Source organism: Halichoerus grypus, chromosome 1, assembly GCF_964656455.1.
Source record: "Halichoerus grypus chromosome 1, mHalGry1.hap1.1, whole genome shotgun sequence".
In the NCBI taxonomy this organism is placed as follows: domain Eukaryota; kingdom Metazoa; phylum Chordata; class Mammalia; order Carnivora; family Phocidae; genus Halichoerus; species Halichoerus grypus.
In genome coordinates, this window is record NC_135712.1 from 172,400,209 (window position 1) to 172,416,922 (window position 16,714).

General features: G+C 37.7%; 1 long non-coding RNA gene and 1 pseudogene across 1 annotated transcript in view; both read left to right on the forward strand.

The window, feature by feature from the left end:
* The window catches only part of LOC118525052 (uncharacterized), a 457,732-nt gene that overhangs the window by 329,773 nt on the left and 111,245 nt on the right, over window positions 1-16,714 (forward strand). The window lies entirely within an intron of this gene.
* On the forward strand, window positions 6,880-7,120 carry LOC118548565 (cytochrome c oxidase subunit 7B, mitochondrial pseudogene; annotated as a pseudogene).

Consider the following 16,714-nt stretch of genomic DNA (forward strand, 5'->3'; position numbering starts at 1 on the left):
ACCAGAAGTGATTTAATGTAAACAATGCTATATCATCTGAAATGAGCCGTCAAGTCAACTTAGAATTACAGTGCTGGAAAGAACCTTAGAGAACAATGAGGAAGTGAAGGCCTTCAGAGGGTGTTTTGCCTAGGCTGACTAACTGGGGGCCAAATAAGGACTAGAACATGACTGTCTTGATTTTCCAAGTCAGTTCCTCCCCACTGTCTCACATGGTATATCCTGTAGCCTGTTTCAGATATAATTGACAGCAGATCTACAAAGGGGACCAGAAACCAGCCAACATGCTTGGCTCATTTTTTTAAATAATGATTTCAAGATAGCAATTTATCTTTATTCATATGGTCATGCTATATAGAAACTGGTGGATTTATTACTTTATATACATGATATATTTTTTGTGAAGCTATCATTTTTTTAAAACTGTACTTTCTCCTAAGAAGTGCATACCAACTGTAGAATTATCTAAAGAAAATGCACTTTTTAAAAGTGTTTGGATCGGCGGCACCTGGGTGGCTCAGTCATTAAGTGTCTGCTTTCGGCTCAGGTCATGATTCCAGGGTCCTGGGATCAAGCCCTGCATCGGACTCCCTGCTCAGCTGGAAGCCTGCTTCTCATTCTCCCACTCGCCCTGCTTGTGTTCCTGCTCTCGCTATTTCTCTGTCAAATAAATAAATAAAATCTCTAAAAAAATTAAAAAAAAAAAAAATAGAACTACCCTACGATCTTGCAATTTCACACCCAAAGAATATAAACATACTAATTCAAAGGGATACATGCACTCCATTGTTTATAGCAGCAATTTCTACAATAGCCAAATTATGGAAACAGCCTTTTTTCTTAATGTAAGCATTTTTTGCTGTAAATTTCCTCTTGGAACTATTTTTTCTGCATCCCATAAGTTTTGGTATGTTGTATTTCCATTTTCATTTATCCCAAGGTATTTTTTTATTTCTCTTTTGATTTCTCTTTTGACCTATTGGTTGTTCACTGGTATATTGTTCAATCTCCATATATTTGTGAATATTTCAGGTTTATTCTCGTAATTGATTTTTAGTTTCATGCCATTGCAGTCAGAAAAGATGCCTGATGTGATTTCAATCTTCTTAAATTTATTAAGGCTTGTTTTGTGGCCTAACGTATGATCTGTCCTGGAGAATGTTACATGTGCACTTGAGAAGAATGTGTATTCTGCTGCTTTTGGATGGAATGAATTTTTTGGGTCGCCTGTTTGCATCCATTCTATGCCTTTTGATTAGTGAATTTAGTCCATTTACATTTGAAATAATATCAATAAATAATTATTAATAGGTGTGAACTTACCATTATCATTTTTTCATTGCTTCTGACTGTCATATAGTTCCCTTCTTTTCTCCTTCTCTTTGTCTCTTGCTTTTTGATTTGATGATTTTCTGTAATGGTATACTACTTAGATTGCTTTCTCTTTATCTTTTGGGCATCTACTATAGGTTTTTGCTTTATCGTTACCATGAGGCTTGCATAAAATATGCTATATTTATATTAGTTTATTTTAAGCTGATAACAACTTAACTTTGAATGCATATTAAAGTTCTACATTTTTACTACCCCCCACACACACATTTTGTTTTGATGTCTCAGTTTACATCTTTTACCTTGTGCTCCCACTAACAACTTACTGTAGTTATGGATTTTTTTTTTAAGATTTTATTTATTTGAGAGAGAGAGAGAATGAGCAGGGAGAGAGGCAAAGGGAGAGGGAGAAGCAGACTCCCCACTGAACAGGGAGCCTGATGCTGGGCTTGATCACAGGACACTGAGATCATGACCTGAGCTGAAGGTAAACAACTAACTGAGCCACCAGGCACCCCTATAGTTATAGATATTTTTAATACTTTTGTCTTTTCACCTTCATACAGCTTTATAAGTGATTTACCTACCACCATTATGACATTAAAATATTGTGAATTATCTATTTACCTTTACCAGTGAGATTTATACTTTTTTTTATGTTCAGTTAGCTACTGTATAGTACATAATTAGTATTTGATGTAGTGTTCAATGATTCATTAATTACACCCAGTGCTCATCACAGCACATGCCCTCCTCAATACCCATCACCCTATTACCCCTTCCCCCACCCCCTCCCCTCTGAAACCCCCAGATTGTTTCTTGGGGTCCATAGTCTCCCATGGTTCATCTCCCTCTCTGATTTGGATTTCCCTCCCTTTGGATCTCTCCCTTTGGATTTCCCTCCATTCCCCTATGGTCCTCCAAGCTATTGCTTATGTTCCACATATGAGTGAAAGCATATGATAATTGTCTTTCTCTGATTGACTTACTTCACTTAGCATAATCCCCTCCAGTTCCATCCATGTTGATGCAAATGGTAGGTATTCATCCTTTCTGATGGCTGAATAATATTCCATTGTGTATATATATACCACATCTTCTTTATCCATTCATCTGTTGAAGGACATCTTGGTTCCTTCCACAGTTAGGCTATTCTGGACATTGCTGCTATGAACATTGGGGTGCATGTGCCCCTTCTTTTCACTATGTCTGTATCTTTGGGGTAAATACCTAGTAGTGCAATTGCTGGGTCATAGGGTAACTCTATTCTTTTTTTTTTTTTTTTTAAGATTTTATTATTTGACAGAGAGACACAGTGAGAGAGGGAACACAAGCAGGGAGAGTGGGAGAGGGAGAAACAGGCTTCCTGTGGAGCAGAGAGCCCGATGAGGGGCTCAATCCCAGGACCCTGAGATCATGACCTGAGCCGAAGGCAGACGCTTAACAACTGAGCCACCCAGGCGCCCCCATAGGGTAACTCTATTCTTAACATCTTGAGGAACCTCCATACTGTTTTCCAGAGTGGCTGTACCAGCTTGCATTCCCACCAACAGTGTAAGAGTGTTCCTCTTTCTCCACATCCTCGCCAACATTTGTTGTTTCCTGTTTTGTTAATTTTTGCCATTCTAACTTGTGTAAGGTGGTATCTCATTGTGGTTTTGATTTGTATTTCCCTGATGGCTACTGATGTTGAGCATTTTTCATGTGTCTGTTAGCCATTTGTATGTCTTTTTTGGAGAAGTGTCTGTTCATGTCTTCTGCCCATTTTTTGACTGGGTTATTAGTTTTTTGAGTGTTGAGTTTGAGTTCTTTATAGATCTTGGCTATCAGCCCTTTATCTGTAATGTCATTTGCAAATATCTTCTCCCATTCCATAGGCTGCCTCTTAGTTCTGTTGACTGTTTTCTTTGCTGTGCAGAAGCTTTATATCTTGATGAAGTCCCAAAAGTTCATTTTTGCTTTTGTTTCACTTGCCTTTGGAGACATGTCTTGAAAGAAGTTACTGTGGCCAATGTCGAAGAGGTAACTGCCTATGTCCTCCTCTAGGATTTTGATGGATTCCTGTCTCACATTGAGGTCTTTCATTCATTCAGAGTTTATCTTTGTGTATAGCATAAGGGAATGGTCCAGTTTCACTGTTCTATATGTAGATGTCCAATTTTCCCAGCACCACTTATTGGACTTTTTTCCATTGGGTATTTTTTCCTGATTTGTCAAAGATTAGTTGACCATAGATTTGAGGGTCCATTTCTGGAGCCTCTAGCTAATAAGTTCCAACAGTACATTAAAAGGATTATTCACAGTGACCAAGTGGGTTTTATGTCTGGGATGCAGGGGTGGTTCAACATTCGCAAATCAATCAGTGTGGTAGAGCACATCAATAAAAGAAAAGACAAGAACCATATGATCCTCTCAACTGATGCAGAAAAAGCATTTGACAAAATACAACATCCATTCCTGATTAAAACTCTTCAGAGTATAGGGATAGAGGGAACATTCCTCAATATCATAAACACCATCTATGAAAAGCCCACAGTGAATATCATTATTAATGGGGGAAAGCTGAAATCTTTTCCCTTAAGATCAGGAACACAACAGGGATGCCCACTCTCACCACTATTGTTCAACACAGTTCTAGAAGTCCTAGCCTCAGCAATCAGACAACAAAAAGAAAGAAAAGGCATCCAAATTGGCAAAGAGGAAGTCAAACTCTCCCTCTTTGCAGATGACATGATACTTTATGTGGAAAACCCGAAAGACTCCACCCCCAAATTACTAGAACTCATACAGCATTTTAGCAACACGGCAGGATACAAAATCAATGCACAGAAATCAGTTGCATTTCTATACTCTAACAATGTAACTGTAGAAAAAGAAATTAAGGAATCGATTCCATTTACAATAGCACCAAAAACCATACGATACCTAGGAATAAACCTAACCAAAGAGGTAAAGGATCTATACTCTAGAAACTACAAAACACTTATGAAAGAAATTGAGGAAGACACAAAAAGATGGAAAAATATTCCATGCTCATGGATTGGAAGAGTAAACATTGTTAAAATGCCTATCCTCCCCAGAGCAATTTACACTTTCAATGCCATTCCTATTAAAATACCATTGGCATTTTTCAAAGAGCTGGAACAAAAAATCCTAAAATTTGTATGGAACCAGAAAAGACCCTGAATCACCAAGGGAAGGATGAAAAAGAAAAACAAAGCTGGGGCATCACATTGCCTGACTTCAAGCTATATTACAAAGCTGTGATCACCAAGACAGCATGGTATTGGTACAAAAACAGACACATAGACCAATGGAGATTTATACTTCTATTTGTTTTCCTCTTACTTATTAATACCCTTTTATTTCAAACTAAAGAATTACCTTTAACATTTCTTGTAATGCCAATCCATTGCCAGTCCATAATGCCAGTCCAATGAACCCCTTTAGGTTTGTTTGTTTGTTTAGAAAACTCTTTGTCTCTCCTTCAAATCTAAAGGACAACTTTATTTGGTAGAAGGTTCTTGGTTGTCAGTATTTTTCTTCCAGCCCTGTTGTTCTACTTCCAAGTACTCATGCTATTCCCTCTGGCCTGCAATGTTTCTGCTGAAAAATTGACTAAGCCTTAGAGGGATTTCTCTGTATATAACAAATTTTTTTTTTTTATTACTACTTTTAAGATTTTGTCCTTGGCCATAACTTTTGACAAATTAATTACACTATGTTTCAGTGTGGGTCCCTTTGGACTCATCTTATTTGCAACCCTCAAGGATTCGTGGATTTGAATGTCTTTCTCAAGGTTAAGGAAGTTTTCAGCCATTATTTCTTTGAGTATGCTTTCTTCCCCTTTCCCTCTCTGTTCTCTTTCCGAGACCCCTATAATGCAAATGTCAGTCAGCTTTATGGTGTCCCATAGTCCCTTAAGCTATCTTCTCTCTTGTCTATTCTTATTCTTTGTGCTTATCTGATTGGATGAATTCTACTGCCATGTTTTGTAGTTCATTGAGTCTTTCTTTTACTTGATGTAGTCTAATGTTGAACCCCTCTACTGAATTTTTTTTAGCTCGGTTATTGTATTATTCATTTCTATGATTTTTGTTTAGTACTTTATTATATTTTTTACCTCTCTGTTGAAATTCTCACTGTTCATATATTGTTCTGATCTCGGTAAGCATCTTTATGGCCATTGTTTTGAACTCTTTATCAGGCAAATCACTTATTTCCATTTCATTAAGGTTTGTTTCTGGAGTTTTCTCTTGTTCCTTTTTGGGGGACAAATTTTTCTGTTTCTTCTTTTTTCTTGACTTCTCTGGGTTGATTTCTATGCATTAGATAGAACAGTCACTTCTCCCAGTCTTGATGGAGTATTCTCATCTAGGATATGATCCTTATCTATCAGCCCAGCCTGAGTTCTTGGTTGTCTCTCAAACCTTTGTGATTTTCCAAGCCACTCTTTTTGTTTTTAGTGACTCCTAGTATTTGAGGGTATGCCGAAATCTGTCTTTGTCTCAAAGGGGAGGATCACATTCAGAACTTAAACGTACACTGGTTGGAAGCTGGATCCTCAGGCAGCAGTGGGAAAAGTATGTAGTTAAGGAAGATACTCAGAGAGGTACTTTTTGTCTGCCCCTCTGTGATGGGCCTGTGTTTATAGCAACAGAGGGGTGCTCCTGTGCCTATTAATGTGTTTTTCTTTGTTTCTCATAATACTGTGGGACTCAGGGATGCAAGCCCTATTGGCTATCAGAGCCAAGTGATCTAGGGGCCCATCTGTTGGGCGGTGACTGCAAAACTGTAAAGCACCCACAACTTTCATGTGATGTAACTGTGATTATCTCCATTTCTATCACTAACCATGTTAGACAGCAATATTAAAGAGGCAAGGGCTGGTCAGAGAATGGTGTGAAATAAAACCAGTCCTGCCAAGGTATGAATTTGGCTCACACTGGGAACATTTTTCTAGGTGAATAACTAAAAATTGAACTTACCTGATGTACCAAGCAGTTGCTAAGTGTTTTGCATCACTTATTTAATTTCATCCTGTGAATACATTAAGAAATGAAGAGTTAAAAATATTAAATTCAGGGTGCCTGGTGGCTCAGTTGGTTAAGCATCTGACTCTTGATCTTGGCTCAGGTCTTAGTCTCAGGGTCATGAGTTTGAGCCCCATGTTGGGGGCTTTAAAAAAAAAAAAAGTTAAATTATTTACCTATGTCCACACATCTCTTAGCAAAGACCTGGACTTTAAACCCAGGCTTCTGACTCCAGAGACCTCCCTGGGGTGCTACAGGGTATGCACCTGTAGCATTAGGGTGCATAGATCAGTTGACATCTGGTAACATTTTTAAATGTACTTAACTGTGCTATATAACATATATATTGAAAATACATAAAAATAATTAAGATTAATAAATTATTATAAAGGAAAAACTCATGTATCTTCTACCTACATCAAGAAATGAGTCATTGCTTCTTTGCAAGGGGACTTGGCACAAATTGTAGCAAACCAACAGCTGCAGTTGCCAGTGTTCTGTCTTCAGCTTCATAATGTTTCCCATGGCCAAAAATGCTCTAAGTTGTCTCTGAGTTCGAAGCATTCAGCCAACAATGGCAAGGCAGAGCCACCAGAAACAGACACCTGATTTCTCTGACAAATATGATAATACTGTATAATCTAGTCGAGCCATTTCTGTGTTACTGTGTGGGCATATACAGCAACACAAATTGAAACAGAATGGAACCTGTCCCTGTTGGCAGAATCACCCCAAAGGAATGGAGAAATCAGTAACTATCCCAGCTGGTATAAAACTGAATTGTTTCAAAACCTACTCATACTTGATGCCAAGTAAAAGCACTGTGTACCCATTAAAACACAGCATGATTGAAGAAATAAAGTACATTTGTGAAACTTTAAAAAAAGAAAGAAATGGAACATTGTCACTATTCAAGAAGCCCTTTGCTTTCCCCTTCTTGCTCTCCCCAACGTAATCACTTTCCTGACATTTATTGTAATTATCTTAATAGTTTTACCATGTAAGATTGCATCAACTAAACAGTGTAGATTAGGTCTACCTGTTTTTGAACTTTATATAAATGGAATCATATTGTATATAATATTTTTGTCTGGCTTCATTTGAACATATCTATGAGATTCATCTAGCTTTTAGTCCTGTAACTAGTTTGTTCATTTTTTTTTTTTTTTTTGGCTATATATTCATTGTAGACCTATATCACCATATATTTGTCTATTCTACTGTTAATGAACTGTTTACTGTTAAAGACTTACAAAAATATGCTGCCATGAATATCCTTGTCTCTGTCACTTGTTACATTCATGAATTTCTGTGAGTATATGTTTACAAATAGAATTTCTGGGTCTATAGATATGCATATGCTCATGCATATGATATACTTTGGTAGATATCACCAAACTGTTTCCAGAGTGGCAGCACAAATTTTATACCTGTACCAGCACTATGTAAGCATTTCTCTTGCTACACACCAATTGGTATTCTTTTTAATTTTAGCCACTCTGATAAATTGTGTAGTAGTAGCTCACTGTGGTTTTTTATTATTAATGAGACTGAGTAGCATTTCATATATTCAAGGTCATCTAGATATCCTCTTTTGTCAATTTCCTCTTCAAGTATCTTGCACAGCTTTTAAATTGGGTTGTAGATTGTTGTATGACTGAGACTCATTATTTTGTATATTATTCCTTTTTAAGTTGTATATATATTTTTAAAAGATTTATTTATTTGAGAGAGAGCATTGGGGGGGGCAGAGGGAGAAAGAGAATCTCAAGCAGATTCCCCTTTGAGCACAGAGCCCAATGTGGGACTCAGTCTCATGACCCTAAGCTCATGACTGAGCCAAAATCAAGGGTCAGACTCTTAATTGAGCCACCCAGGCACCCATCAGTTATATATTTTTAAAATTTCCTCTCTCACTCCATGGTAGTCCTCTTCTATGAAGTCATGAAGATAGTGATCTGAATTATCTTCTAATTACTCTGCAGAGTAATGGGGAAAGATAGTATTTTCAATAGTAGTGCTAGGATACCTGGATACAATGTGGGAGAAAAAAACTCTTAACCTCTATCCCATACCATACACACACACACACACACAAAACAGTTATAGTAGATTGCTAATATAAATATGGAAGGTAAAACAATAAAGATTTTAGGAGATAATTTAGATGACTATCTGCATGACCTCACAGAAGGGCACCATTTTTAAATAAGGACCCAAAAAGCACTAACCAAAAAGAAAATGTTGGTGAATTGTATTACATTAAAATTAAGAAATTATTTTCCTCAGAAGACACTAATTCCCTTTTCAACTGGGTCTAATCTGTTAAATCTTTCCCCTGAGTTCTTAATTTCAGTAGTTCAGTTTTTCCATTCTAGAATTTCTATTTGGTCCTTTTGAGATCATCTCTGTCACTTATATAGTATCTCATTATCTGTCAATATATTTTATCTTTTAGCTCCTTGAAATAGTAAGCATAATTGTTTTAAAGTCTAGCTCTAATATCTGAAGATTCTGTGGATAACTTTTTCTTTTTTGTTTTCCCCCCTGGTTAAGATCTTTCATGCCATTTAATTTCCTTGTGTGTCTTGTTATCTGTGCTTGTGTGCCACCCATTGTTTCTAAGAATTATAGCAATAATTTGTGGTCTGTGGTGATACTATCTTCCTCCATAGAAGATATTTGTTTGTTTCTGCCACATGTGGTGGGGCTCTATTAATCTGGGATTACTTTAATTCAGTTTTAGAAGTGATTATTTTTCTAGATTATCCATATATCTCTTAGCTGAGATCAGCCTATGTGAAAAGCATTTTTTTCCAATTTACTCTTCCTCCTACAATACAGACATTCAGGGCCTCAACACAAATTTCAGGGAATTTATCATGATTCCCCCTTAGCAAGCCTGAACTTTTGCCCCTCCCTATAACCTTCTAGAAGCACTGCTTAGACTCTTAGATTCCTCCATTAGAATAACAAATTCTTTACACTACATCTCTCAAGTATCACCTTCTCAGGTTTTGGCCCAATAAATCCTCCCTCCTTTATTAGAATCCCAATACCCTTATTTTATTTTTCCGTAGATTTAATAGTTATCATCATCAAAAGATTTGGTCCATACTGCCTGCCAACAATTATCAGAAGTCAAAGGCTCTGTTCCTCACCTCTCATATTATAGGGTAGGACTAATTTCATGGAGTGAATTCAATTATTTGATACTTTCATGTTTTCTGATTTCCAGGTGAAAAATTCATTAGGTTCTGTCCAAAAAGAAACTTTTGGTACCATTTCAGTTTTAGAATTCATGGGTCTAAATTCAATAGCATAATCAAAAAATTATGCCTGTATTTAAGGTTCCTTTTATTATAATATAAACCCAATTCGAACTGACTTTTTGAAAATGAGCAATATTTATTCCCTTAATCAAGAGGCATATTAGCTTCAGGAGGGGCTTTATGCAACTGCTCAAATAATCTCACCAGGACTGATTTCAGTCTCTCTCTCATTTCATTCTTTAGCCATGTTGGCAGAAGTTCTCAACCATAGTGGCTTTTGGAGACTCATCATTTATATAGTTAGTATCTTGAAGCAAGAGAGATAAAGAAAAGTGCGAGAAAGAGAGAAAGAACGAGGGGAAGGAAGGAAGGAAGGAAGGAAGGAAGGAAGGAAGGAAGGAGGGAAGGAGGGAGGGAGGGAGGGAAGGAAGGAAGGAAGGAAGGAAGGAAAGGAAGGAAGGAAGGAAGGCCCGCCCAAGAATCCTTGAAATTGTATTTATGTCTCACTGGCTCTGTTGGGTCATAGGTCCATTCAAGAACCAATCAGCATGACCTGGGAAATGAGAACCATACCTAAGTCAAATTGTCCAAAGCAAAAAATAAGTGTGAAGCCCAATCAGAAGCATAAGATCTGAAACTGGCAGAGGGCATGCTTTGCTGAGAAAAAGTCAGAAAACCATTTTTGGTAGAAGGGGAATGCATCCTGGGCAAAAGAAAACAACAGAATGTCCACTACTCCAGCCCTCTACAAACCTATATTGTAGTTTCCCTCTGTGGACTGTGTGTCTCCCAGTACCTTAGAAAGCATTTTATTGTTTAATTTATTATGCTGTCACAAGTGTACAAAGGATTCCCATTGCATCTCAGATGTGCTTGATGTGAATCTCTTCTGCCTATTAGTTTCAAAAGATTGTTAAGACTTTTGTGCATTTGGGCAGTGGAAAGGAGCAGTGCTCTACCACTAGTTGATTTCCAGAGAAGGAGCTTAATCTAAACACAATATGCCACCTTGATGAGTGTCCTAGGGGAATAAAAGGTTAGAATGGAAAACAAGTATAGGCGGTCAGTTTAGGATCATGCCTCAGAAAAAGGCCTGGTGTTATCTGTTCTGAAACTCAATGAAAATGAATTGATGAGCAGACAATAGCCCGGGTGTCCAGCTGATTGATCTGTGCAGCCCTGAGCCTCCCCAAGCTGTTTGGCAGCAAGCCATCTTTCTTCTGTTCTTTCCTTATTAATTCAGGCTATGATAAATGGTCATGCTGACAGCCCACTACAATGAAAATAAAATCCTTGTCAGGGAGTCTTCCATCTTCCAAGAAGCAAAGAAAAACTTGTCCATAACCCTCTTGTAGTAGAATTTTCTCACACAATCTTAGTAGCAATGTGTGTGTGACCGCCTCTATGCATGTGAATATGTATATCCTGCTGAATGCTGTGAGCTCATGTCTAGAAGAAAAGCACAAAGGTTTATTTTTAAAAAGGCCCCTGCAAACAGAAACCACCCAGTTATACTTTGTTCACCATAAGCAAACTAGAGGAAATGTAGAACTCTCAGAAACACCTGGAGTTCAACAACACAAGGAAGAAGAAAATTAATGCTTTTTCCCCCTGGTGGTTTTATAAATGCAAGTATCAGTTGCAACGTGGAGAAAGAAGGGATGTAATGCTTATCATCCATGGCTGGGGATATTTTACACGAATCACTTTACCTTCCCTAACTTCATAAACACCTCTCTTTGTCCTGATCTGTATTGTGTGGTACTTTGTGACACACTGCAAAAGCTGGCATGCATTTAGTGTGATGTTTTCTTTATCAACAAAGGTTTACATTTTCTAATGTTGCTGAAACAGGATGCTGTATGAAGAGAGCTACAGTCTACAAAGTTATGATGGCCCCTGGAAATCATCAGATGAGGGGACTGAGACAAACATGATGGCAATTGCTATATGCAGACCTTTATCCCACAGATACATTCACATGCATATCAAAGGATAAGCATATCTTTTGCAGCATTGCTTGTAACAGCAAAAACTCAGGAGCAACCTCTATGGTCAGCAGTAGGTAAATTAAAATAAGATAGATGAATTCAGTAGAACAACCATTAGAAAGAACAAAGAAACTCTATATGTGTCAATGGCAACAATTTTCAGGGAAAAGATGTCACAGAAGAGTATATGATATCATTTATTTTTTTAAAGCAGGGAAGAAGAATAATATGTATACATGTTTGCATAGATTTCTGGACAGAATAACTGAGAAATACAAAACATTGGCTGTTTCTAGGGAAAGACAGTGGGAGCGTTGGAATAAGTGGGAGAGTCTCATAGATATTTTGTGCCCTTTGAATTTTGTTTTTTACCATTGTGTGTGTTACATTTTCATAAAAATGTAATATCATTTAAAATATGTTCCTTTCGTTCTGAGGCAAGTATTGCACTTTGCCAGTCTGCCTTCTGAAGGTGTATACAAATGCTACATGGTTATGGGCTAAGATGTTTTGCTATAGACACCTCCAGATACTTCTCCATATGCTGACACTTGTTCCAGGGCCACTGGGGCAGAAGGCTTGCACTTCTCCTCAGTGATTCTCTGACATAGGCTGCAGTGTAGCTCACCTAGTTCTCAAGTTCTAGCATGGATAGGAAGCACTTGGAGATTTCAAGTAAATAGATTCCTACTCCCCTTCTCCAGAAACCAGTTCAAAATCAATAGCTCTGGGTGAGGCCTATGACTCTGCATTTTTTTCTTTTTAAAAATTTTCAATTAAGTATTTTAATTCCAGTATAGTTAACATACAGTGTTGTATTAGTTTCAGGTGTACAATATAGATTCAACAATTCTACACATTACTCAGTGCTCATCATGGTAAGTGTGCTCTTAACCCCCTTTACCTATTTCACCCATCCCCCCACCGACCTCCCCTCTGGTAACCATCAGTTTGTTCTCTGTAGTGAAAAGCCTGTTTCTTCGTTTGTCTCTCTCTCTTTCTTTCCTTTGCTCATTTGTTCTGTTTTTTAAATTCCACATATGAGTGAAATTATATGGCATTTGTCTTTCTCTGACTAACTTATTTCTCTTAGCATTATATCCTCTAGCTCTATCCATGTCTTTGCAAATGACAAGATTTCATTCTTTCTGTGGCTGAATAATATTCCATTATATATGTATATATTTTTTCTTTATCCATTCATCTATTGATGGACACTTGGGCTGCTTCCATTGTTTGGCTATTGTAAATAATGATGCTATAAACACTGGGGTGCATATATCCCTTTGAATTAGTGTTTTTGTGTTCTTTGGGCAAATATCTAGTAGTGCAATTGCTGGATCATAGGGTAGTTTTATTTTTAATTTTTTGAGGAAACTCCATACTGTTTTCTACAGTGGCTACACCAGTTTGCATTCCCACCAATGGTGTATGAGTGTTCTTTTCTCTGCATCGTTGCCAACACTTGTTTTTTTCTTGTAGTTTTGATTTTAGGCATTCTCACAGGTGTGAGCTGATATTTCATTGTAGCTTTGATTTGCTTTGCCCTGATAGTGATGTTGAGCATCTTTTTATGTGTCTCTTGACCATCTGAATGTCTTCTTTGGAGAAATGTCTGTTCATGTCGTCTGCTCATTTTTAATTGGATTATTTGTTTAAGGTGTTGTGTTGTATCTCTTCTTTAGAATCCTTTATCAGATAAGTCATTTGCAAGTATGTTTTCTGTTCAGTAGATTGCCTTTTAGTTTTGCTGATTTTTTGCTTTGCTCTGCAGAATATTTTTATATTGGGGCACCTGGGTGGCTAAGTTGGTTAAGCATCTGACTCTTGGTATCAGCTCAGGTCATGATCTCAGGATCATGAGACTGAGCCCCATGTCAGGCTCTGTGCTGGGCATGGAGCCTGTTTAAGATTCTCTCTTCTCTCCCTCTGCCCTTCACCCAGCACGCGTGCATGTGCGTGTGCGCGTGCGCGCACGCACACACACACACACACACTCTCTCTCTCTCTCTCTCTCTCCCCCTCTCTCTTTCTCTCTCTCAAAAAAGGAAGGTTTTTATTTTGATGTAGTCCCAATAGTTTATTTTTGCTTTTATGTCTCTTGCCTCAGGAGACATATCTAGAAAAAAATGTTGCCATGGCTAGTATTACAGAAATTACTGCCTGTGTTCTTTTCTAGATTTTTATGGTTTCAGGTCTCACATTTTGGTCTTTCATCCCTTTTGAGTTTATTTTGTGTATGGTGTTAAGAACATGGTCCCTTGTTTTGCATTTGGCTGTCCAGTTTTCCCAGCACCATTTGTTGTGCCTTAGTTTCATCTTGTAGACTGGGAAGAGAACTCACCTTATTTTGAGGATTTTCATGAGACTAAAAAGCATTCGTAGAGATAAATTGCAAATTATAAATCACTATACAGATATTTGTGACTTCATTTTTGTATTTTATCTGCAAAATGGAGACAGCATTCATACCTGCTGAACAGGGTTACACTAAAGATTAAATGAAATAGTACCAGATAAAGAAAGCCTTCTCTCTGGTTCATAGTAAGTTTTCATAAAGGTTAGCTATTTGTTTCATTTTGCACAAGCTGGGGCAACTACTCTGCAATGACTACTGCAGTGTCTTCATGATTCCATTACAGAGAATCCTCAACAAGGGCCCCAGCCAGACTTCCATCTACTTCTAGGACCCCTTGTTGTGAACCTTGCACATCCTGGAAAAGCTGAACACCATGCCTCCTACTCCTAATCAAGGAGCCCAGTGGGGTTTACTCTGATGTGGTTTATCCCAGGTCAATGTGGGAAGAGCCCCTGAGGTTCCTCAATCATCTGTTTCCTGTGTACTTATACTGTCCTTATGCATCTAACAAATTAAATGTGTAATTGTGGTGAACTTTAAGTTAGCTTAAGTGTTCCACTGCCACATAAAAATATAGTAAGATTTCAACTTGAAATCCCAACTCTGTATCAGCTGCTCAATTGCATATATTATAGTGGAATTATAAGGCTAACTAAATGGGACAAATTCTTTTAAATATTACAATTATGTAAAATACCAAATAATATAAAATTCCAAATGCACAGACTCTTTTACTCAAAAATATTACTACTTTGGGTCATATAAACATTTCTGTATTTAATTCAAAATCTCCCAAGAGCTGAAATAAGTTTGCCTTCTAAGGAAACTATAATCTTATACCATGCTTTTTGGAAATTACTCAAGGTAGCAAAATGATCATTGATTTCAGCTTAGCCACTAAGTGAGCTCTGCGGGTAACCTTAGATGAACAGCACCAAACACTATGATAATTGCTCCAATACTCTGTAAGTCAAAAGGGAGAATAGACATGCAGCCCATGTGTCTCAATTCAGGTTATATCCTACCTGGTACTTTTTGACAGATAAGTCTGGAGCCTACCCTAACTGATCGTTTCATTGGTTTTAGCATTTCTCTGCTATTCTTTTGATTGGTATTTCCATCCAACTCAGTAGACTGGGCACCAGGTAAAACAGTGCATTTTCTTTTATTCTTAGGACCATACAGTTCTTTTGGATATCATAATGCCTAGAAGATTTTGGCTGTCTTGTGTGGCTCCACTTGACCATTTGGTCACTGTTTCCAGAGACTCTAGGCAGGTGCCCTCTACCCCAAGCCAGATGTTCTTGCAGTTTCTCTAACTGCCATTACACGTTCTTAAATTGACACCATGCTCATACTGTTCTTCCTCATCTGGGAGGCCTCTGTCACTCTTCCCAATCAATAGAAGGATTTCATGAGAATCAGTAGGGAAGTCTTTTGAAAAATTACATTCTGATCTGGTAACTCTGAATTCAAGCCCAAATTATTATTTATCTATCTATCTACCTATCAATCTATCTATATCTATCTATCTTTTTTAGATAGTTACGTTTTGGGAAACCAGTGGTCTAGAAAGACCCAGTTCATGCCCAGCCTCCATCTGTACAGAACAATAGGAAATGATCAGAGTCTAGGAATTAAGAGATTCGGTTTCTAGTGCTAATCCTCTCAACTCCTCAGCTGTGTAACTTTGGATATGTCACTTAACCTTCGCACACATTTATTTCTGCAAGGATTCTTTTTCTGTGTTTGTTTTGGGTGTGTTTTTATTCCCTGCAAGAATTCTTATTTGCATGTATTAATGTACTACACACTAGGCAGTGTACTAAGACTTGATATACATTGTCTCACAATCATCACAGCAATACTATCAGTGCTCTGCTTTTCAACGACATCTACAGATGAGGAAACTGCACCTTGGAGATGTTTAAAGAAGTTGTCCAAGGTTAGCTCTACAGCTGATAAATGGTCTGGACTAAATTCAGACACAGATCTGCTGACTCTGCAACCCTTGGCCTAGGCCAGTTAGCAACTGCCTCCTGTCTATGAAATATAATTTTCTGGTCCATTTCAGAAGAGATATTTTTAATACCTGTTGAATCATTAGGGCACATCACAACAAAGCTACGTTTCTTTTTGTTATACAATCCCATTCAGGATCTGGAATTGCTATGGAAACTATAGGTAGAACACTGTAGGTTTTTTGTTTTGTCTTGTTTTGTTTAAAGCTGATTGGATCATCTTTGATATTTGGCTCCATAAGGCTCAGAAGGTAAAAGAAAGTAGTCACTTTAGGTTTTTGAGCTTAGGAATGTATAAGAAACCCACAAAGAATCTCACTGACAGGAAAATGACAACTGTTAAGCCCCAGCCCCACCCCAGACTGTCACAGTACATTGCATACACTTTGTGTTATCAAAGGCAGGGAGGATAATAAGAGATACAGTTAGTAAAATGTCCCAACAGTTTTCCAGTTGAGCTGCAGTGAGGTTTTGTTTTGTTTTGCTTCTTTTCCTTTCCCCCTCTTTAGGGCAGGCTATAGACTGATGGTGTGGGATGGCTTAATTCCTGCCTTCAATCAATTGAATTTTAATCACAGTTCTCTGTTTACTTGCTGTTCATTTTGCAATGAAATAAGGTGTCCCTCTTCACACTTCAGTACTTAAAAAGGAAGAAATTGTTTGGTGAGGACAGAGATGCACTTTAGTGTGCAGAGAATGTTAGCAG